General features: G+C 45.5%; 1 long non-coding RNA gene across 1 annotated transcript in view; it reads right to left on the bottom strand.

The window, feature by feature from the left end:
* Positions 1 to 3897, bottom strand: part of LOC138285771 (uncharacterized) — a 95964-nt gene extending 92067 nt beyond the window's left edge. The window contains exon 1 of the long non-coding RNA XR_011201646.1: positions 3853 to 3897. This is a non-coding gene — a long non-coding RNA (uncharacterized lncRNA). The remainder of the gene's footprint in view (positions 1 to 3852) is intronic.
* Positions 3898 to 25680: the final 21783 nt, after the last annotated feature.

Raw genomic sequence — 25680 nt, 5'->3', positions numbered from 1 at the left:
TAGTCTAAAATTAGTCTAAAATAAGCTTTAGCTGCTGAAAGTAAAAGGTGCTAGTTTGGGGAGAAGGTATACCAAATGACATACCAAATATATTCAGTCATTTACACTTTTAGGTACGTTTACTACCTTTTGACTACTCTCAAAATCAGAGCATAAATTTACTCCAAAAGTATAACTTCCAAGTTGCCACCAAATGTAAGGCCCTGGGGGCTATTCACTAATTTAGTCTTACACTTTTGAGTAATTAACAGAAGCAATTAACTCTTACACCTTTGAGTATCTTCCCACTCGGAATTCATGAACATCCAAAGTAGTAAAGTTACTCAAAAGTGTAAGACTAAATTACACTTGTAAATTATTCAAAAGTGCAAGTTACCTTTGGCAATAGGCTCTTCCATTTTGTAGTACATTTGTAGTACTATTGTAGTACTACACAACTTACTACAGAATGCAGTTTATGACCAGTGCCCAGGCCCTTCAGTTTGTTGGTGATGTACATTACACTTTTGGAGTAAATTTAGGGTCAGATTTTATGAATAGCCATAAAGTAGTAAACTTACTAAAACTTGTAACTAACTCAAAAGTGTACGTTACCTTTGTGAATCAGGCCCTGTCCGTGATTTGCCTAGAATCACAGGATGTTAACCTGACACTGGGACTTAAACTTACTTCCCCAATGTCAAAGCACGCAACTCCAGCTGCTAGGTGACATCTCCTTTTCCATACATTCTAAAGCAACAATCTTGTCACATGATTTTTTTTATCTTAAAAATACTTCTTCGAAAACCGCCCGGGAGCAAATTTTATAAGTCGCTTACTTAATTTACAGAGCCCAAATTAGGCAGTGATATATTGTACTGTCTGGAAAGTATGCGATGTTCTATTTACAATTTAACTGAAAAATGTTAGTGGAAATGAAAACATGCATTCTTACGCAGTTCACACTGTGCGTTGATGTGATTAGCCCTATTTGACTCGTAGTTTTATAGCAACTGGCTCCTATAACCCCACAAAATTAATTTGTACGTCTGCTTCTTTCAGCTGACTGCCATATGTAACTGCCCATTAAAACATAAATTGAGAAAGTAATTACATCTAATATTGGAACACTTCGGATCCCAAACAAGCGGTACATTTGAATAGTCTAAGAATGATAGCCTGAATACTAAGGCTTTATCTCCTAAACCAGTGGTTTCCAAACCTTTCACTTATGTGGACCCCCCCCCCCCACTTTATCATTACTGGAATCCGGGGACCCCACTGAATCACTATTGGAATCCAGGGACCCCCTACCGAGTCATTACTGAAAGCTGGGAATATAATATGTTAATATTATTTCATTTTCTAAGCAGTTAAAGACCCCTGAGGCGACTTTGCGGACTCCCAGGGGTCCCTGGACCACAGGTTGGGAACCACTGTCCTAAACATTTCAAATTGATTTATTATGGAAATACTTCATTTTAACAGCATTATATATTACCGTAAGTACCAAAAAACAAATGTGTGTGTGTGGAAGGCACATAAATAGTTACTAATGATGTCAATGTGGGTAATAAAACAACAAAGGAGCCCTTTTGCCTTAAGTGTTTTGTATCCCGTGCTAAAACTACGAAGGTAGGGGTATCGTGGCTGAATAGTCTAATACATGAACACAACTTACCTGGGTATGGCCTAGGGGGTGACAGATTTAATCTGCAGTCTCCCTTCAGCCTACCATCCTTCCAATGTTGATAAACTCAGTAGCGTTAAGTTGGATAACAATAAACATCTGTCATTCAGTGCCAAGGTACACAAGAGAAGTTTGTGCTCCACACAGGCACGTTTTGTTTACAATACCTTGCCGTATCATTCTATTTCTGTATCGAAATTGTGAAAAATCACCATAAAGTATGTAAAAGAATAATCGTAATGTATGGTAAAACTATCAAACTACCGTCAGTTTAGAATGGATTCTCTTCTACACAGAGAATGCACTTCATTGTGCAAGAGATAGGGGTGTCCTCTAAATTTCCCTGAACCACTGGCATTTTGGGGACCCAATATGTTGTATTAGAAGTTGTTCATTCCACTTGATACCACAGGTGTCTGTGACACAACTTATGCTGCTTCTGTCAGAGAAGGGACACATTACATGGGTTGAAGGGTGGATGTGGCACAGGTATACTGACGTTATTCAGAATTGTGCTGACAAGAGTCAATCAATTGAGGTGGATATGAACTTGTAGCAATTGTTTTTAAAACTATATACATTTACATCATATTTCATAAGCAAGTCAGATGTGTGACTCTTTCCACACTTAAGTCTCAATTTTCATTTTTGTAACTTGCAACCAGCCACTGCCAATAAACCACTTTCCACAAAAGACAAGTTAGTGGTGTGAACAAGTCCATTATATATATCCCCGCAACCAGAAGAGTCCAGCAGACGTAGTGGTATATTGCTTTAAAAAATCTGCCATCGCAGGAAAAAGTTACAGAGTAAAACGTGGGAAAAAATTGCAGTTTTTTCACCTCAATTTCAATATTTGTTTATTTAAGTTCTTATTTTCTGTAAGAAAACCTTGTAGGAGCTACACAAATTCCCTCTTGCTGAATTCAGAATTCTGTCTACTTTGCATAAATGGTTTGCTTTCCGGGGCCCAGCATTGGTCTCACACCCATTTCTGTCACTAACTGGACGAAGGCTAAAAGCACAAAAAATAGTAAAAATGGTGTATGTCCCAGTAAAATGCCACAATTGTGTTGAAAAATGTGTTTTTCTGATTGAAGTCTGACTGTTCCTGAAAGCTGGGAAGCTGATGATTTTAGCACTGCAAACCCTTTGTTGATACCATTTTCGGGGAAAAAACCACAAGCCTTCGTCTGCAGACCTTTTTCCCATATTTTCGCTGTATTTTGGCTAATTTCTTGGTCTCCTTCAGGGGAAACCACAAACTCTGGGTACCTCTTGAATCCCTAGGATGTTGGTAAAAAAGGACACAAATTTGGCATGGATAGCTTATGAGGGCAAAGAACTATGAGGGCTTAAGCGCAAACTGCTCCAAATAGCCAAAAAATGGCCTGGCACCTGAGGGAGAAAAGGCCTGGCAGCAAAGGGGTTAAACATGTTTAGGTATTTTCTCTCTTTTGTGGGCAGCTTCCTGTTGCACATATGTGTCCCCTATTACTTCTGTTGAGGGCAGGGTTAATTACACTTTTGAGGTAGCACCATGCCTAAAATCGCAGGATTATAAGAGAGAGATAGATCTATGAGGTATAAATAAATGGAAATACTTTGAAGTGCAATTGCACCATTCCGATGTCTGCATATTTGCGTTATTCTGCAACATTTACCAATAAGAACATGCCTTTACATGTTCCGTATTTAAGAATGAAGAACTAATTTTATAATTAATCCTGGTTCCCAAAATTGCCTATAATTGTTTTTTGTAAAACCTCTGCAATTTGTTTCATAATTTGCCCATAAGATTTTTAACAGTTCTACGCCTTTAAAACCACCACACAGTACTTAAGGTAGTACATTTGCATTCCTTTTAATTGTTCAAGTGAACATTGTAATCAATTTAAAAAGTATGTTAGTACCAGTTTTAACCCATATCAATAAAAATAAATCACAACCAATTTAACTTGATGCAATTGCAGTACTAAGTGCAACCCAAATATTCCCGACCTTGTTTGAACTGCTTTCATTGCCATTTCACACAATCTGATAACATAGATTGCCCTTTGTTTTATCATTACAACAAACGTGTTTTTTTCAAGGCAACACACTAACCTATTTGTTTTTAATTATACATTTGCATTAACGAGCATCCATCATCACATTACTTAAATAAGTAAATTTAAATGTACCTTTTGCAACGAGAACGAAAAGGATGCTGCTGGACAAGTAGGAAGTCTGGCAATGTTGTCTAGTTTCGTGTTTAAGGGTTATTTATATTGTTGGCATACATGAGACTCGGCTGTGGTTTAAAAGCAATGCAAATTAATTGCAGTAATCCAAGCTCTGTGATCTGAAAAGCTGTTGTAATTTCCAAATACACACCCACCAACATTCCTAAGCATGACTAACATTTTGTTTTACAGCTTCACATGCCACGTGTACAAAGCAACCATGTAAACAGAGTGATCTAATTGAGTTCCCTAGTACTAGAGGATGGATCTCTTACAGGCTTGATTCTAGAATGTGTAATGTCTGGCAGCTAAAGGAAAGAGGGAAAGATAACATGAACTGGCCAGAGGTGGTAATTGTCCCCTCGATGCTATTTAGCACATCATTATGTGATAACAGGAATAATCTATCTATCTATCTATCTATCTATCTATCTATCTATCTATCTATCTATCTATCTATCTATCTATCTATCTATCTATCTATCTATCTATCTATCTATCTATCGTGGCAGCTCGCAGGAGGGAAAAGGGGCCGGGCGGTGTGGCGCGTGGCAGGGAAATTTTACAACAAAAATAAAAATATATAATAATAAAAAAACATACCTTCTGCGCCTCGCTGCTCATCGACTGCAGGCACAGGCTCTCAGCCTGTCCTGTGTCCAATCCTAATTATGCTTTCATGCTGCTGGCAGCATGAAAGCAGTGTTAGGATTGGATGAAGCACCCAGCCAGGGTGCTCCGAGGCTGAGTGCAAGTCTCTGCCTGCTCTCTCAAACCAAAATTGCTGGGTTTGAGAGAGTCCAGTGCGCATGTGTGTTTGCTTGGCCCGAGACCGTCGGCCAAACATACATGGGCACTGAGGGGGAGTACTGTGCACTTCCCCTTCATCTCGTCACGGCCCCATGGCCCGCCCCTTTTACTAGAAAACAATAATAAACAGTTTATTATCGCTCTATGGCAAATGCTTTGCAGGTGCTGCTGGTGGGCGGGTGACACTCCTTCCCATAGCGAAGGAGCTGCCCCTATCTATCTATCTATCTATCTATCTATCTATCTATCTATCTATCTATCTATCTATCTATCTATCTATCTATCTATCTATCTATCTATCTATCTATCTATCTATCTAGCTATCTATCTAGAGTTTTTTTGTTGCCACTATGTAGTTATAATTATGTTAGTGTTTGCATAGTTTGGCCAAAGTATGAGCACTTTCTGGTTTTGTTAATAACTTTAATGCGGTTTGAAAAATCTTCAAAATACATGCCAAATATACGGTCATCCACTCAGCTTCTTATTTGAAAGTTTTGAGTTTGGGGGGATCTGGCAAGCGGAGGCTAAGGAAAAGAAAGGGACATCCAAAGAACATTTGTCCAATGATATTTCACTAGAGAATTTACAGACTACAGAATAGAGGATGTAGCCCAGCAGTCAGAGTGATTGCCTCAGAAGATGAAGATCTGGGTTTGAGCTTTGGTGTCAGTGCAACGTCCGGCGATTCTGGACAAATCACTTAATCTCCCTTTGCCCATGGACAGAGCCTTGAGACACCCACGGGTGATAAGCCGGGCTATATAAATCTACATTTCATTTAATTTCAGAATACAGGGAAAATAGCACAACAGAATTACACCAAATTTGGAAGAAAGCTAGATCTTTACCAAAAAAGTGTGCTTTTTGTGATTTGGTGCAAATCTGTTGAGCCATTTTTGAAAAATTAAGGATCAAAAAATAGAAATATCTGGATGGTTGGACCAGCAGGATTCCAGCAGAACTATGCATTTAAAAAAAGAGCTTTCTGCTTGGTTGCAATGGCTTTTTTCCCATCAGCCCTCTTGGTACCACAGTAAGGAAAATGTTGTGGGTGCTATTACAGGACATGGGGACTATTTACCTGTGTCCTGAAAAATAACATTAAAAACAGTATGACCGGGCAGGGTGGGGCTACCTTGACACTCTGGCCGTTGGTGGTGTCCAAAACTGAAATAATTTTACCAGCTCCTGCAGGAGTCCCACAGGGCCCAGCGAGGCTCTTGTTGTTCCCACACAACTCCCATGGGACCAATCAATGCCCCCAGGTGTTGACCACAGGGAATCCTGCAGGAATCCCATGGGGGGAAAGAAAAGAAAAATATTGGCTGAGGGGGGTCTGTGGCCTGTTGACCAATAGAAGGCAGTAGGCCACCCCCCAGATGTGCAAGTGCGTGGTCGGCTACAGACAAATGGTTCTAACATCTTACTTTACTTTCAAGAAGGAAAGACATTCAATGAAAAACTTCAAAGGTTAAATTGGAGTTCACATAAGTAAGGTAGCAAGATTTTAAATTATATTTAAAAAACGTACAACTTTACTGCAAAATAGTTTTTTATTAGGAGAACACCTACATTTAATTCACTTTAGCCTTCGTTTTTTCAATGATTATGGATTATCACAGGCTTGTTCTTCCTTATATTTTATGACAACTCTGTTACCCTGTTGTACTATGTCACAATACTCTGAGGGTTGCAGTTCATGGTAATACAGGGCTCATTCATGGAGTTTTGCTTATCATTTTGTTTTTCAAGGATGAGCTTTAGCTTCAGTTTTCATTTCATCTGTCATGATCGTCACTGTTGCCGGTAAAATGTGTTGGAGGGCTATCAAAACTGGAATGCATTGATGTTGTGCAATGTCACATTTTGATAAAACAGGCACATTTCATACATTAGATTCCTCTTCATTTGAAAATGTCCATGTCACTGTGATCTCTTCTAGTGAGCTAGTTGTTGATGAATTTACTAAATCAATTTAATTGTATTGTCCAGCCTGTCCACATATTCCTGATTTGTTTTAATGTCTACACACTGTATTCTGTACCTCACTTCCTTTATTGATCTGTCCAGTGGGGTTATTGTTTATGAGTACCTCCAGTTGGTCTCTAACATTTAGTGGCTCTTCTCTATTGCCTGATGTCCTAGTACTGGCACATGAATCAGGCATTGTATTGAGTCAATATTTTAAAAATTGAGCCCCTCATGAGGGCTGGAGGCGCGTGTACTAATGGAATGTTACACAATGCATATAACTAGTTCATCATCAATGTTCAGACTTTTGGACAATTGGGTTCTTAGTCTGATTAGGTATTTAGATTCTACTTATCTTATTGTCTTGTCTTATTGTTCTTTCCCAAACCCTTCTTTTGTAGATTTTTACTTGTACAAGGGCATAGTGTCATATGTTTTTCTAGTTGCTGTCATGCTGGAGTTTCATATGTTTGCTAGATATATCTTATTGTTACTGGTGACAACTATAATGTGGTCACTTGGTAAACATTAAGGATTTCAACACTGTTTATTCCCTGCAGGAGTGATTTAAACAGCATTTGGAGTCCTTTTCAATTCAATGCAGCATTATCCTTAAGCCCCCGCAGTATGAGGGTGGTTGGGAGACTTTCTGGCCCGGGATTAACACGCAGCTCTCACTGGAGGCCTTTTCATGGCCTACCTGCCATGGAGGAGGTGGACCTTGTGGGTTCTGGTCAGGCTTGATTGGATTGCCAGCCTCCAGAGGCAGCGGGGCACCTGGGCATGTACTGCTGTCATTGTTGCTATTGTAGGGCCTGCTATGCCCAAGGCGTTGGTATTCGACCAGGTGAAACAAAAGCTAAGAGCTTTGGGCATCTGTTATATGCTTATTTTCCCCAAATTAAAAAGTAATTTTCAATGATAAGACACTTTGATTCTCCAGAACAAGCCTGGGAGTGGGTCCAGGAACGCCCATGCGGAGTCTCTGGTTTCCTTGATGGGGACCTGATGGTCCAGGACCAGAGAAACACTGAGGCCCTCAAAGATCAGCAGAAACTTAATTGGTGTCACTAAGTCCACCTAAGCCTTTCCAAAGACAACTTTGAGACAACAACATTGAGGCATCCCTCCACAAGAGAGTCATCAGCATCTGGCAATGATCCAAAGCAAAGCCCTAAGGTGGGCCAGATCACATAATCACAGGGTGCTGCAGGTAGTCCTCACCCCTCCGATGTTATGTGACTATTCCACTCAGAAATGACAATGATCCGAAGCATGAGTTCTCTGACTTGGGAGCTGGTCTTATGGCTTTAGTATGAGTGTAGTGTTATGCTCCTTGGTGGTTCACATACACTTTCTCACTTTCTTACTGTTTCAACTGGACTAACGTTTTATCCTCATATTATCTTGGGCCAGACAGCCCCCACATTATGTGTTTTTATTTACTTTGATCTTTTGCCTTTACACAATTTTATGTTGATAATGATTTTGAGGTGATAGATGTTTCTTGGACAGACATATGTGAAAGGGTTGCTATGTTGCAGTTACAAGTGTTAAACGTGTTCACAGACACCAACAGTTTCCCCATTGAGGTATTATACACATGTCAATAGAGACAGTGATGCCAATACAACTAGACAATCATGGAATAAAAATGTTTGGAATAATAACATTAAACGAGGAGCAAGAATGTTTAATGTCAAACATCATGTCCCGATGTCTTGCTGCCACAGGAGATCCCCCTTTGCTTGGTACTAAATGTGGGTTCCTGTGTCAATATATATATATATATATATATATATATATATATATATACATATATATATACAAAACTAAAGTTACAGGGAGGTTATAGGTAGAAAATAGAATTTTAAAAAACATAGTAATTCACTTAAAAAACCAAAGGTTACAGGGATGTTATAGTTAGGTTCACATGTTAAAGGAACCAAACCATAGAAATTAACCTGTTATAGTATAGTTATCTCAAGTAATTATAATTTGTGCCCTAAGGTAACTACAACTATAACTCGCGCCCTCGCCATGCAGTTTTTTGGGAAAAATGTTACTGTAAAGATTACATTGAATTTATCAATGATGTTATCAAAGATGTCATGAGTACCGTAATTTGTGGGCTAATTAGCAGTGCATGGCAAGGGCGCAAGTTCTAGTTACCTTAGGGCACGTGTTATAGTTACTTGAGTTAACTCTAACTATAACTGGTGAATTTCTATGGTTTCGTAAGTTTAAAATGTGAGCCTACCTTTAACTTCCCTGTAACCTTTGTTTCTTTAAGTTAATTTCTATCTTTTCTTAACATATAGTAATTTTCATTTTTACATTATTCCAACCACTGCATGTGGCCAACCCCAATAAGCACCCAACCATGCACCCTGCACAGGGATGAGAGTGGCTGTGAGGGTGTCTGTCTGGGTGTGAGAGTGTGTACATCAGTGTTTTAATGCATGTATCAGTGTGTATGTGGGTCTGTGATTGGGCGAGTGAATGTCTGAGTAGGTCTGTGACTTGGTGTGTGAGGATCTGACTGGGGCTGTGAGTGGGTGCGAGAGGTTCTCCATGGGTCTGTGAATGGGTGTGTGAGTATCTGAGAGGGTTTGTGAGTGGGTGGATAAGTGTCTCAGTGGATGTGGGAGTGGGAGAAAGAGATTAAAGGACGGAGAAAGAGAGTGAAAGGGAGAGAGATAGAGACTTTGTTAGGCTTTGATGTTTGATATACTTAGATTGACATATTTCTGCTCAGTTTAAAAATATATATTTCTTGTTTTTAAAAAAAATATCTTATATTTTGTATTTAAACATTTGTAGTTTTTTTTTTTTTTTAAAAGAGGGGTTGGACTTGAACCTTCAGTACTCAATGTGAAGGTCTGTGATCTTCCGGCTGAGATATTAGATTTTTTTTATGCTCCAGGTGTTTTTTTCTTTTTATGCCCATGGTCCCATTGCTTCAGGACCATGGGTATGCTTTGACAGGAGCTCCGTGCTTGTTGAAGCAAACATTTAATCTCTGTTTCTGTGTGCAGGGCACAGAGATGAAAGGTCTAATTTTTGACAGCAGGACCTGTTTGACAAAAAGTGGACTACTTGTTGTGGCTTGGTTGCAGCTTTAAAGCTGAGCCAAGCCACAGCAAACAGTTATGTCCTAAGGGTGGGCACCCCAGAAAATAGCAGGAGCCAGCCCTAGGGGGGTGCCGGTCCCCCTGGCCATCAGTTGCTCCATGAGGGGGGCCGCGTGGCCCCCCTCCAACATATGCATAGCCCCAGGGAGGTGGTGATCCCCAAGGTTAATGAGGGTGCGAAATGGCCTCAGGGGGTGGTGATCCCTGGGGCTGTTGGGGAGGCCATTGGGCCCCCCCACTACTTATTAAAAACATTTTTCCTCGGGGGTGGTGTTCCTGGGTCGGCGGGGGGCCAGGAACCCCCTCCCATTAAAAAGAAAAAAGGGCCCCCAGGACCTGGCCCACCCGGGGGCTTAGTTAAAAACAAGTGCGGGCTTGTTTTTTTTACATTTTTACTGTGGATGTGTGACCCCATCGTGAATTTCCAGTAAGATGTTTTTTTAAAATGCTTTTTAGCCCCAGCACCAGAGCTAAGCGGTTAGGGTGTTCGTACCCTGGCCCCTTTTGTATTTTTTATTATTTTTTTACTGATGGCTGACAACACTTCAACGGCTTTGTTGTTGAAGTGTTGTCAGCCAATCTGATCTCAGCATGAGATCGGAGGGGTCACACATCCTTTGCATCCCTATATATAGACATTTCGATCTTCTTTAATTTTTCTAAAATTACAGAACGAAATTGCACCAAAGCAAAAAAAGGACCAGGACCTACCGTTGTGCCCCATTTGGTGTAATTGTGTTCAGTAGTTTCAGCCCTATAGCTGAAAAAAAATCCCTGTGGAAAAATGAATAGGGGAAATGTGTTTTGGGACCCCCCCTTTTTCCCAGCCACCCGCTGGACAGATCATCCTGAAACTTCCAAGACAGCAGCTGACTTGACTGGCAAATTTTTTGGGGAAAGTTTCATGAAGATTTGTCAAATGGCGCCAAAGATATAGGCATATAGGCAAGTAAAATAACATTTTTATAGAAACTAGGGCCCATATTTATACTTGTAGCATCGCATTTGCATTTCTTTTACGCAAAAGCGGCGCAAACTTACCACATACAATTATATTTTGTACGTTTGCGCTGCTTTTGCGTCAAAAAATGACGCAAATGCAGCGCTGAAAATGTATAAATATGGGCCTAGGTCCTATATACTTATATATATATGTATATATATATACACACATAATTAGGACCTAGTTTCAATAAGTGGAGTGTTTTTGTTTTGCCAATAACTTTGGCACCTCTTGACGAATTGTCACAAAGTTTTCAAAACTTATAATTTGGTCAGTCTAGCTGCTGTGTTGAAAGTTTTTGGGTGATCTGTCAAGCTGTGGCTAAGAAAAAAGGAGGGTCCCAAAATGGATTTTCCCCATTCATTTTTACACAGGGATTTTAAACATGACTGCAGTCCGAACCGCTATTTAGAATTACACCAAGTGTGACAGAAAGTTATGACTTGGTCCAGAAATCACTCTTTTTGTGATTTGTTGAAAATCTGTTCAGTGCTTATAGAGATACTTTAGGGCAAAAAAATATAGATATCAACAGAGTCACAAGCAAAATAAAGAATCTAATTGGTTGGCTGTAACTTGCCAGGGAAGTTGAGGCTGCCTTTTTCTTTCATCAGGGAATAATCCCTGAGGTAGGAATGGGTGCTGCAATCGAAGTAAAGGGTTCAGGGAAGAGGAACCCTGACCCTCTGGAGGTTATTTAGATATCATAAAACATTAATTAATGGGGTTAAATAGTGTATAAAATATTTTGCGAAATTCACAGATTCAGCCGCAGGCCCACTGTGGCCCCCGGTGTGAATTTGTGCGTGAATCCGCAGATTTCGCGAAAGGTTAAAGAAATAGATGTGTTTATTTTCATACCCACTCTTACTCCCAGACACACCCTGTCACACCCACCCTCACAATCAGACAGATATTCTCACAACAAGAGAAACTCTCACACACACTCTCACACCCAGACAATCTCACTGCCACGCTCAGACAGACACTCTTACATCCACCCTTACACTCAGAGAGACACTCTTCCATCCATTCTGACATCCAGACAGACACTCTCACACCCACTGTCACACCTAGACAGGCACTCTCAAATTCCCTATAACATCTAGACAGACACTCTCACACCTATTCTCATATCCAGAAAGACACTCTCACACTCACTTTCACACTCAGACACTCTCACACTCACTTTCACACCCAGACCGACACACTCAAATACATTCTCACACTGAGAGAGACACTCTCACATCCGCTCTGACATCCAAACAGACACTCTCATACCCACTCTCATACCCAGAGAGACACTCTCATACCCACTCTCACCCCCAGACAGACACTCTCACACCCAGAGACACTCTCACACCCACTTAAACAGGTACACACTCTCACCATCACTCTCATACCCAGGTAAACACTCTCACCCCAACTCACACACACAGAATGACACACTCACATCTGACTCACACCCAAACACTCTCACACCCACTCACACACCCAGACACTCTCAACTTGATTCACACACCCAATCAGACACTCTCACACTGACTCTCACACTGAGAGCAATACTTTTACCCTCACTCTCATGCCCAGCTAGACACTCTCACCCCCAGACAGACACTCTAACACCCACTCTCACACCCAGCTAGAGATTCTCACACCCACTCTCACACATAGAGACTCTCAGAACCATTCTCACACCCAGAGAGACATACTCTTATCCACACTCTCACACCCAGACACCCACACACCCACTCTCAAACTCAGACAGAACCTGTCACACCCACTCTTAAATGTATACACACACTGTGACACTCACTCTCACACCCAGGGAGACACTTTCCCACTGAACTCTAACACCGATTCATATGCAGACAGATACTGTCAGATAGCCTCTGACATTCCGAAATTCTCAAGTGTAGTTTCATATGAAAAATGGAAGTGAAGTAGGTCTGAGGACAATACTGTAACTTAATGAGGTTGTTTCAAAATAAAAAGCAGATAGTTGGCTTCAGCTTATCAGGGAAGTTGCAGCCACTATTTTCTTTCATTGGGGAACGGTCCCCTGGACTGAAATGTGGGATGCAGTGGAAGTAAAGAGATCAGGGTAGAGGATGCTTGACTCTATGGCAGTTTATTTAGATAAAACATTAATTAATGGCTTGTAATATTGCAAAACAATTTTTTGTCATTTTGCACAATACAAAGATTCATTCCCAGGGCTCAGTGCAGCCCCCGGTGGCAATCCATGGGTGAATATGCAGACTTCGCAAAATGACAAAAAAACATATATTTGCTTTCATATCCTCTCTCACTCCTAGACAGACCCTGTCACACCCACCCTCACAATCAGACAGATATTCTTACACCAAGAGAGACTGTCACACACTGTCTCACCCACAGACACACCCTCTTACACTTACTCTCAGAAGCATATAGAGACTCTCATGCCCACGCTCACACCCAAGAGACACACTCACACCCAGAGAGACCCTCTCACTCTCACACTCAGACAGACACTTTCACATTTAAAGACACTCTTACATCCACTCTGCTATCCAGATAGAGAGTCTCACACTCACTCTCACACCCTGAGACACCATTTCACAACAACTCTCACACACTAACACATCCTTTCACACCCATTCTCATAATCAGACAAAGACTATCACAGACACTGTCACACCAAGAGAAACTCATACACATTTTTAGGTAGTACTTTTTTGAGAAATCAAAAGTGATGTTGAAGTCGGTTTTGAGACAGTAGAAAAATCTTGTGACACTGCTTCCTCTAAACCACAACATGACTGAAGGTAAACAACTGACATATTTATTTGATTTCTTTCCTCTGTGATTACACATAGCTACTCCTTCGCCAAGTAGGCTCCAACTGACATCCCTGGAATGCTCAGTTATAACAGAGGTCTGGAACTTGGAACATGGTACACTTCCAAGTTCCAGTTACATGACATTTACATCATAACATAGCCTCCTCCCTTTTAAACACTGGGTAGGAAGAAATAAAAAATTATACACACCTTACTTCCCTTTTAAAACAGGTGGTGAGAAAAAAACATGTTACTACACCATAAGGGAACAGTAAGATACACACAGTTAATGAATGTAGGGGGTCATTACAACATTGGCGGTAAGTGCCGCTTACCGCCGTGCAGAAGACCGCCAACACACCGCCGCAGCAGTGGAATTCTGCCACAGCTACTACGACCCACAGCTCGGAAGCCACCAAAATCCAGACACCCACACAAGTCCGCCACACCAAAGGTCAGTGATAAACTGGCGATAACAAAACCGACACAGTCACGCCAACAGGAATAGGCCCACACTATCACGACCCATGAATCCACGCGGCGGTCTTTCAACAGCGGTATTCCATTGGCGGTACACACCGCCACGCTCAAAATACACACACATTTACAAAACACAACCACATTGGACAATTCCAAATACACACACCTAATACACACACCACACACTCACACCACTATAAAACACAACACCCACATTACCCACAAACCCTTACGACCAGAAATTTAGATGAAGGCCAGAGATACTGCACAGCAAAGACAATCCCACCATACAGAGGCACACAACACCATCACACATACACATCCACGCACAAAAACACCACACACCCCTAAACATCACTCCACACATCACAACATACACCACTCCACACATCACCCACACCACCCCATGGCAAAGACACCCCAGGTTTTCTGAGGAGGAGCTCAGGATCATGGTCGAGGAAATCATCCGGGTAGAGCCACAGCTATTCGGATCACAGATGCAGCACACCACCATAGCTAGGAAGATGGAGCTATTGCACAGAATCATGGACAGGGTGAACGCAGTGGGACAGCACCTAAGAACACGGGATGACATCTGGAAGAGGTGGAACGACCTACGGGGGAAGGTGCGTTCCATGATCTCAAGACACCAGATTGCAGTTCAGATGACTGGCGGCGGACCCCCACCTCCTCCCCCACAACTAACAACATGGGAGGAGCAGGTCTTGGCTATACTGCATCCTGAGGGCCTCGCAGGAGTAGCTGGAGGAATGGACTCGGGTAAGTCAAATCTTTCACTACTTCATCCCCCACCCTACCTGCATGCTATCACATACCACCACCCTCGCCGCCCTCACCCCCATCACTCCAGCTCCTCACATATGTCCCTCTATCACAACCCACCCATCCCAACACCAAGCCCTGCATGCAACAACAAAGCATGGACACCCATCACCAATGCATGGCCACTGCACATACCCACACACACCCCTAAACAATTATCACACAAGGTCCTACACAAGAATGCAAGCACTGGGGTACGGGGTCATCCACCCATTGCACACCATGGCACACACAGATGCAATAATCATGCCTTTACACCCCTGCAGGACTCCTGCCCAACGTCACCGGACAGGAGGGTTAACACATGTCCACTCCACCCACAGAAGAGGCCCACAGTGATGACAGCAGCTCTGTCCAACTGGATCTAGATGACCAGCCCGGCCCATCTTGGACCTCGGAACAATCGGTTCCACTCACACTGGCACAAGCCACAACAGAGCCTCCCCACTCTGGAAACACCAGCACAGCACCCACCCAGCGGGCCCATACCTCTGTCCCCAGGGCACATCAAGCAGCAGTGTGTCCACCACTACAGGGAACCCAGGCTAACCCACCAACCCAACAACAGCAGGGACCTGGGCGCAGTGGCAGTGGGCACACGGTTCAGGGGACAGAGGCACAGGAACACAGGGGAACTGGGAGGGCTGCTGTGCAACAGGGGGAGGACAGGCCCAGGGAACACACTCTCCACGAGGCCCTCTCCAACATCATGGGAGCCTACCATCATTCCCAGGAGACAATGGCAATGGTACTGGCCAAGTTTCAGGAGACCCAGCGGCTGCAGGAGGAACAGTATTTGGGGTTCAGGGAGGAACTCAAAGCCATCAATTCCACCCTGGGCACCATTGTAGGGGTGCTGAAGGAACTCGTGAACACCAGGAGGGACACTGTGGCACAACAAGGGGACCCTGACACTAGCCTGGACGATAAACTGCCTACCAACTCCGCCGGCACGAGTGGACAGGAGGCAGTGCCACAGGACCACGACACCAGCACCCCACCCTCAGCAGATGGAGAACCACCCGGCAAGCGGTCCCTGAGATCCAGGACAAAGACAGAGAACAATGCCAAGACCCCCGCCAAGAAATGAGACCACCATGATTGTCATCCTTCTGTCCCACTTTGTCACCGGGTCCATCCTTAAACTGCCCCAGCTCCACTTCCTATGCCCCTTTGGACATTGCACCTGTGAGACTAATAGACTGGACTCTGACATGGACATTCCTCCACCATCAGCCCTGACCATTTTACAGCCCCCTCCACTATTTAGCACTTAAATAAACACCCTTAAATCACAAAACTATCTGGAGTCAAATGTGTATTTGCAATAACTGAGCAAAAATGATATATCCATTGTATTGTCGACATACCTATGTCACACAGCTCTAGTCCATGAGGAAACAAAGCAGATGTCACACAGTGGGACCCACATCTGTGAAATCGAAAGGGAAAGTGACAACTTAGGGTCCATACACTGGGTGAAAGTGACAGACAGATGAGAGGTAGTACAAGTGTATCAGATGTAGCAGGCAGTGATGTCTTCTTACCTGTGTCTCACTGGAAGTATTGATGAATCACTGTGTTTCTGTTGTCGATATCCTCTCCTTCTGCTTCCTCATCTTCACTCTCCACCGGCTCCACAGCTGCCACAAGACCTCCATCTGGACCATCCTCCTGCAGAAAAGGCACCTGTCGTTGCAAAGCCAAGTTGTGAAGCTTACAGCAGGCCACGAGGATCTGGCACACCTTCTTTGGTGAGTAGAATAGGGAAATACCTGTCATATGGAGGCACCTGTGTTCTGCTTTCCTACTTATCTCGTATCAGAGCTTACAGAACATATCAAGAATGCACTTCTGAGTTCAAAGAAGACCTTTATTGTTGTTAATTCTTCCCACCCACAAGTTCGTGAGAGACGAATTAATAGATTTCAAGCACACGTTCAAATGAGCAAAAGTATCGCAGCAATGAAAACAAAATATATCACAGTACTTCTCAGTTGCAATGTACACAGCAGGTTATATATATATATATATATATATAAGATATTGATAAGATATTGAATGCAAAGCAAAACAAATACTTCACCATGTGAGAAACTATTTACAGCTTCATCTTTCTGGGGTCTGCAAGTTGATGACTCCGGTCAACTGCGAGAAAGAGATTATCTACCCACACAGGAGACTGGCAACTGGCACCAAGTTCCAGTCCGAAGTCAGGCAGATTTCAATCTAATTCTCTGAAGCCCTGAGCCATCCTTAGAAAAGCGTGCCCCCTCCTCTCAGACCTGGGAAAACTATGCAAGCCTTTGGAGACTGGCCAGATCTCCTAGACTCCTCCTCTTCCCAAGCCTGAGCAGAAAGGAAAACACCAAATGTACTCTCTCTTATCAGGTCTAGTCTGGTGAGAGAAAAACAGTTTGGTTCATCTTGTGGTAAAAACACAGCTTGTAAAAATACAGCTTGGATTCTCAACTGCAATGTCTAACTCCATGTTAAAGGCAATAGGCAGCTAACCTAAATATAAAATGTAATGTCTAATATCATGTCAAAGCCAATAGGCAGCTGAGCTGAATACAAAATGTAATGTCTAATATCATGCCAAAGCCAATAGGCAGCTGAACTGAATACAAAATGTAATGTCTAATATCATGTCAAAGCCAATAGGCAGCTAAACTGAATACAGCATGTCAAAGCCAATAGGCACAATACAGAATGTAATGGCTAATGCCATGTCAAAGCCAATAGTCAGCTAAACTGAATACAGCATGTCAAAGCCGATAGGCAGAATACAGAATGTAATGGCTAATGCAATGTCAAAGCCAGTAGGCGGCTAAACTGAATACAGAAAATAATGGCTAATGCCATGTCAAAGCCAATAGGCGGCTAAACTGAACAAAACATATAACGTGCTACTGGTGAACATTGAGCAACTAATATGCGCAGTGGTGAAACACAAAGTCATTGGTCAAACCCCATTAATAGCATCACAACCTGAACCTGGCTGTCAGGAGGCCGAAGGTCCTCTCTATAACCCTCCTAGTTCGTCCACGGGCCTCTTTGTAGCGTTCCTCTGCCCTTGTCCTGGGATTTCTCACAAGCGTCAGTAGCCATGACAGGTTGGGGTAGCCAGAGTCACCTGCAAATGTTGAGGGACAACTGTAAGACACACACTAACCCTTAGGGACAACCCCAGACATAGACACCTAGTCGCACTGTATAGGGTCCATGTCCTCACCTAATAGCCACACACGATGCCTCTGGAGTTGCCCCATCACATAAGGGATGCTGCTATTCCTCAGAATATAAGCGTCATGCACTGAGCCAGGAAACGTTGCGTTCATATGGGAGATGTACTGGTCAGACAAACACACTATCTGCACATTCATAGAATGGTAACTCTTCCGGTTTCTGTACACCTGTTCACTCCTGCGGGGGGGGGGGCAAGGCCACATGCGTCCCATCAATGGCGCCTATGATGTTGGGGATATGTCCCAGGGAATAGAAGTCACCTTTTACTGTTGGCAAATCCTTCACCTGAAGGATGCGCATGTGTTTCAGCAGGGCAGACAACACTCTGGACAACACGTTGGAAAACATAGGCTGGGACATCCCTGATGCTATGGCCACTGTCGTCTGAAAAGACCCACTTGCCAGGAAATGGAGTACTGACAGCACCTGCACTAGAGGGGGGATACCTGTGGGATGGCGGATAGCTGACATCAGGTCCGGCTCCAACTGGGCACACAGTTCCAGGATTGTGGTATTGTCCAGTCTGTAGGTGACAATTACATGTCTCTCTTCCATTGTCGACAGGTCCACCAGCGGTCTGTACACCGGAGTATGCCACCATCTCCTCACCTGCTCCAACGGACGTGCCCTATGGACGAGAACAGCGAGCACAGGATCAGCCAACACTGAGGTACGAAAACACTACTTTATTGCACACATGTTTTCAATCCGCTATGTCCCTGCCGTAATGTGTTTGCAAGGCCTAGATATGTGTGACACATTTAAAATTAATGCCATGAGGCCCCCTTAAATGGCGGCTGCCTGACCTGTAATGTGGGACAAGGGGATATGAGGTAACTACACTGGCGTTGTACACCGTCTCGGTAGGCGGTCGAAGACCGCGGCGCAATCCTGCATTGTTTAACATTGGACCCTATGGGTCTCAGGAGCCAATAACGATGTACGCCGGCGGTGACGGTATGCACCGCCGCAGACGTGACCGCCATCTTCTGTCTGTTCACTCACTTGATACCTGATCTTCGACAGGAGAGGACCTACCCTGCAAGTGCTGCTGTGACATCAGTCTGGAAGAGACAATGGCTCATATGTCTGTGGAAAGGGCCCCTGCCTTCACCACGGAGGAGTTGGAGAAACTAGTGGATGGGGTCCTCCCCCAGTACACGCAACTCTACGGTCCTCCAGACAAACAGGTGAGTACCCTGTGAGCATGCTGTACAGGCAATGCCTGTGTGGAGTGGTGTGGATGGAAGATGTAGGGGTAGATTGGGGCGTGCATGAAACAATGGTGAGTGCATGTGCGACATGGCAAGGGTAGGAACGCGGGCCAATGACTGTGACGGTCCGGACCGTTATATCTTCTCCTTTTCCCCTGTACCATTCCTCTAGGCCAGCGCCCACCAGAAGAAGGATATTTGGCGTGCCATCCCCAAGGAAGTCTGGACCCTGGGGGTCCACCACAGATGGAGCACCCACTGCCGGAAAAGATGGGAGGACATTCGCAGCTGGAGCAAGAAGACGGCCGAGGCCCAGCTGGGGATGGCCTCCCAACGTGGGAGGGCTGACCGTCGCACTATAACCCCCCTGATGCTCTGGATCCTGGCGGTGGCGTATCCGGAGTTGGATGGGTGCTTGAGGACATCACAGCAGCCACAAGGGGGAGAGTACACTCTCATTCAGCTGATTCAGCACGCATCACGAGGTGTCTGGGTGGGGGAGGTGGGCAATGGGTTCCCCTAGGCCAGGGCGAGTTTAGTTGGCAAGGTCCCTTCGTAAGGCAGGCCATGTGGCACCCCACCCCACCAGTGTTCAGATGCAACTACACCTAATCAGGCTTGTGTGACTTCCATGTGTGCATCAATTGGGCATAGGCCTTGTACCCCATGTCCCTGTGATTAATTAGGGAACTCTAAGTGCACAGCGTAGTGCAGAGGTCTTCTGTGTCTGTAGTGTCCCCCAACGGTAGCGGTATTGCATGCACTCAACATGTCTTTCTTTTGTCTCCCCCCCTTTTTTTGGTCTCCCTGTTCTTGTGTGTAAAAGCATCATCAGGCAGAGGAGCAGTGGCACTGGAGCAGGAGGGAGCTGCATCCCACATGGCCCTGGAGGGCGAGACAACGGAGTCTGAAGCCACCAGTGGGGCGGAGGGCAAGGGGAGCTCCACGGCCGGGACAGGAGCTGAGACCAGCAACACGGACTCCTCCTCTGATGGGAGCTCCCTTGCGGTGGCGGGCCCCTCTGTGCCCCAGCATCTACAGGTACAGTCACCAGCCCCCCTACCAGCACTGCCCTCCCAGCAGCCCCTCAGCATGTGCCCCGTGGCCGCTCACCCAGGAGGGTGGGCATCTCCTTCGCCCCAGGCACCTCAGCCCCTGCCCCTGTGAGCCCTGCTGCCCTCACTGAGGAGGCCATTGACCTCCTCAGATCCCTCACTGTTGGGCAGTCTACCATTCTGAATGCCATCTAGGGTATAGAGAGGCAGTTGCAACAGACAAATGATACCTGGAGGACATTCATTTTGGTCAGGCAGCCCAACAGCGAGCTTTTCAGACTCTGGCCTCAGCACTGATGGCAGCCATTGCCCCTGTGTCCAGCCTCCCCCCTCCAACTTCCTCCACCCAGACCCAAACCCCTGTACCTCAGCCTATCCCAAGCACACCATCAGGCCAGCATGCACACACCTCAACACACAAGGGAAGTTCTGGCAAACATGAGCACCACACATCCCACAGGCACTCACACAAGCATCACACCCATGCAGGCATCCCAATAGCCACTGCCTCCACTGTGTCCCCCTCCTCCTCGTCTCCCTCCTCCCTCCCTGTCACGTCTCCACTCACACCTGCATGCACTACATCTTCATCCACTATGTCCATCACCAGCACACCCATCACCACACTCCGCTCATGTGCAGTCACCACCCCCACTACCATTCACACATCCCCTGTGTCCTCTCCCAGTGTGTCTGTGAGCCCACCTCCCAAGGTACACAAATGCAGGCACACACCCACCCAACAGCCATCCACTTCACAACAGCTCCAGCCCATGCACCTTCACCCAAAGTCAGCAAATGTACACCTCCTTCAACCACTACCTCTTCCTCCACTCCCAAACCCCCTCCAATTGCCCTTCCCAGTGTGTCCCAAAAACTTTTCCTGTCCAACCTTGACCTCTTCCCCTCACCTCCCCCACCCCTTCAGTCCCCTAGGGCCCACCTTTCCAGGTCCCAACCCAGCACCTCAGCCACCACATCAGCGGAAACAGTGGTGCCAGCAGTAACCGGCTTCTGGAGTGCGCCAAGCAGCAGGGCAGCCAGTGTGCCAAGGAGCCAGACCTCGGACAGTCCCCCACCTAAGAAGCATAAGAAGTCAGCCACTGACCGGAGGGCGAAGGGTCATACACCTGCCACCAAGGGGCCTCCTAGGACTACAGTTGGGAGTGGGAAGAAAGCTGCGCCAACTTCCAAGGTGGGGAAGGGGCACAGAAAGAAAGGGAAATCGCCGTCAACCTGCACCATGGACACCGCCACCACCAGCAGCGCTGCACAGGACACCGCCACCACCAGCACTGCTGCCCAGGACACCACCGCCACCAGCACCGCTGCCCAGGACACCGCCGCCACCAGCACCGCTGCCCAGGACACCGCCGCCACCAGCACTGCTGCCAAGGACACCGCCGCCACCAGCACCGCTGCCCAGGACACCTCCGCCACCAGCACACTCACTGAGCCGCCCACCAGCACCACAGGCCAATGAGCGCCGCAAGCACCGCCGCTACTGAGGCCGCCACAAGCAGGATGAAGCACTCTGGGCACCAAGCCCCCTCCAGAACCAGTGGAGAAAGGCATCCACTACCTCTGTCCTTGGCAGGATGAAGCACTCTGGGCACCAAGCCCCCTCCAGAACCAGTGGAGTATCACATCCACCACCTCTGTCTTTGGCGGAATGAAGCACTCTGGGCACCAAGCACCCTCCAAAACCAGTGGAGTATCACATCCACCACCTCTGTCCTTGGCAGGATGAAGCACTCTGGGCACAAAGCCCCCTCCAGAACCAGTGGAGAAAGGCATCGACTACCTCAGTCCTTGGCAGGATGAAGCACTCTGGGCACAAAGCCCCCTCCAGAACCAGTGGAGTATCACATCCACTACCTCTGTCCTTGGCAGGATGAAGCATTCTGGGCACAAAGCCCCTCCAGAACCAGTGGAGACTGTTATCCACTTGAGAGACTGTGGCTTTGCACTCCCCAGGATACAGCAGTGGGCAAACCACCCACTTGAGAGACTTGAGAGACTGTGGCTTTGCAGTACCCAGAATAAAGCAGTGGGCAAACCACCCACTTGAGAGACTTGAGAGTGTAGTGTAGCCATTTTTAATGTAGCTTTCTGCGCGTTTGCTTAAAGTATTAGGCCTCTGTGCACTTTGCCCTAGATGCATTTTATTTAGCCTCGCACTGTTATTTTACAATAACCAGTTTCACAGTCTTGTTTTATTTTCTTCTATCACACTGTTTAGCTTACTTCAGCACTGAAGTTCTCAAACAATACATTCTTGCTCGCTCTGTGCTTCAGTCAAGGACACAGTCTGGTACATTGTCGATAGACATGGTAGAAGTTTAGTCTTTAGGGTTCGTAGAAAGTACACATTCTTACATAGGTACGTTTCTTAGAACATCGACGTGTTAGTTATAAAAACACTTCCTAGTCTTGGTCCACGTGACAGGGAGATTCCGACCAGAAACCCACAACTAGATGCTGACTGCCCTGTTGCAGATGCTGATACCGATCACAGGCCTTTGCTCAGGTATGAGGGTCGATGTCCTCCCGGGGGAACCTGAAAGGCAGGCTTAGAGCTTAACATGCTGTGCTCAAAATAGAACTTAGAGGAGAGAACGTAATCTAGTTGCATTATGACAGCATTATTCTTATGTTTCACTCTCCTCGTTACTATTTCAATCCTACTGTTTTGTATGGTTCTGGTTATTGCGGCTCACGCCTTGTTATCTAAAATGCAGTTGTTTTATTAAACCAATCTTTAAAACTTAAACTGCCTTTGTCATTTATATGTGAGACTACACTGTGTATGAGAGAACTGGTTGGGACCTGAGTGACCATGACTTCCCTGGGAAGCACTAAGATGTCATGCGCTCGGCTGCCCAATTGTCTCTTCCCTTTTGGAGAGATAAGGCACTGCTAGTTAGTCGGAGCTCAACCCGGATTTGGGGTGACAAGGGTCTTTCGCCGTGGGTTAGACTTAGTCCCCCACACTGTGAACGATCTTGCCGCCCAAAAATCCAATAGTCTCATTAGGATAATGAGAGCCTACGCGACAAGAGACTGTGGCTCTGCACTCCCTAGGATAAAGCCGTGGGCAAACCACCCTCCTGAGAGACTTGAGAGACTGTAGCTTTGCACTCCCCAGGATAAAGCAGTGGGCAAACCACCCACTGGAGAGACTTGAGAGACTGTGGCTTTGCACTCCCCAGGATACAGCAGTGGGCATGGAGCCCCCTCGTGGATCTGGTGTCGTGCACTCATCCGGTTGAGGTGCCCCCTCTTCCCTTCCCCCTGTGCCTGTTGTATTTCTATCTGATGCCCCAGCAGTGTTCTCTCCGTTTTCATCGGGTATCAAGTGTGGGCCTCACCCATGCATTTTGGGCCCAGTGGTCCACGGACTTTAATGGTGCAATACCTGGACTTATATTATTGGTGTATATATTTGTTTATAGTATATATATTTTTTTGAGTACTGGATTTTAATGGATTACAATCTTTCAAATAATTTCCTTCTGTCTTTGCATTCTTCTGGGGGGGTTGAGGGGTGTAACTGTAATGTATCAACATGTATTTGTGTGTGTGTTGTAGTGGGTAAGGGTGAGGGTGGGGGTGGGGGTGTTGCGTGTGTGTGTCACTCTCTTTTCCCTCCCCTTTCCCCTGTGTTGTAGGTGCAGTACTCACCGTGGTCTTCGCAGCCGGTGTTCATGATCTTGGTAGAGGAGCAGGAAGACAAAGGCAGGGAGAATATGGAGTTCCGGCTCCATGGTGTCCTGGCTCCTTGTGGGGTGTGTAGAGGTGAGCATTTTCCCTTCCAAGTCCTGTTTCCGCCGTGTTTTTGTTCGCGGTGAAACCGCCCCAGAAAAGGTGGCAGATTGGCCTGTTGTAATACTGTGGGCAGTACATTGTGTTCCGTCTGTCTGTTGGTGGTTACCGCCGCGGTGTTTGTTTGTACCGCCGTGGCGGTCGGAGTATTAAAGTGGCTGTCTTTGTTGGCGGTTTCCGCCATGGTCATGATTCACTTTTGTTTTCCACCAGCCTGTTGGCAGTCTTACCGCCGCTTTAACACCGACCAACAGGGTTGTAATGACCTCCATAATCTTTTAAATACTCACAGGGTGAATTTGAGTCTTGCCCTATCTGTTCCCAGGTTTGTTATTTTAAAACCTCCCAGATTTGGTCCTCCAGCATCACCCCTGTTTTGTACCATCATAACTGTGTGTCCCCTGTTGTGGGATCACTGCATCAATTCTCCAGCCATCATCAACATGAATGTACTATTTCCTTCCTCCTGATCTCACACTCCATGTTGCCCCCTCTTTGATACAAGGCTACTCACCTCTTGTTCCATTTCTCTCCATTGTCCAATTCAACACAAAATCAAAACTCACTTACCACTTTGAACGAACCCCTAAACCTAGACAATCCAGTTCCCTTCCATGCAAACCGTAGTTTGACTGAATCACCTACTCGTATGCGTTTGTTGATCCTGTCCCTCAAAATCTGACTCTCATTCTCACCAACCCCTTCAGCTCGCTGTACCACCCCCTTCATCCATGCAGGAACTGACTTTGTTCTGCGCCTTCTCCCATGCATCACTTCAAACATGCTTTTACCCGTCACACTATGCACACTCGTCCAATAATCCCAGACCATCTCTCTCACCATCCTGATAACATCTAGTCTGCTGGTAACTGCCATCTGAATGGTGCCTTAGACCACCCTATTGACCCTTTCCACAATCCCATTGTTCAGTGGGTTATATAGAGAGGTGCAAATGTGCTGAATCTCATAAGATCTAAAAAAACTCTGCATCTATGTGAAGTCAACTGTATGCCGTTGTCTGTAATGATGACTAACAGAACACCCTTTTCACACATCACTTATTCCAACAGTGCAACCGTCTTTTTGATGGCATTTCCCTTATGAACTTAACCACTATCCACCTAGTGTGTACATACACAATCACAATGGCATACCTCAACTGTCCTCTCAATTTGTTCAGAGGTCTGATGAAGTCCATCCACACTGTGTACCAAGCTTTTCCTGGATTCTTTATATGCCCTAAATCTGTCTGCATTCCTACTCTCATGTGTTTCTCTTCTTCCTTGCATATACCACATTTACCTACCCACTCATTCACCTGCTCATCCATCTCAGGCCACCACCACGCAGCTCTCAACCTTTTCTTTGTTTTGA

This window comes from Pleurodeles waltl, chromosome 1_1, assembly GCF_031143425.1.
Source record: "Pleurodeles waltl isolate 20211129_DDA chromosome 1_1, aPleWal1.hap1.20221129, whole genome shotgun sequence".
In the NCBI taxonomy this organism is placed as follows: Eukaryota; Metazoa; Chordata; class Amphibia; order Caudata; family Salamandridae; genus Pleurodeles; species Pleurodeles waltl.
Note: the sequence above shows the minus strand (reverse complement) of the source record. Positions and strands in the feature narration are given on the sequence as shown.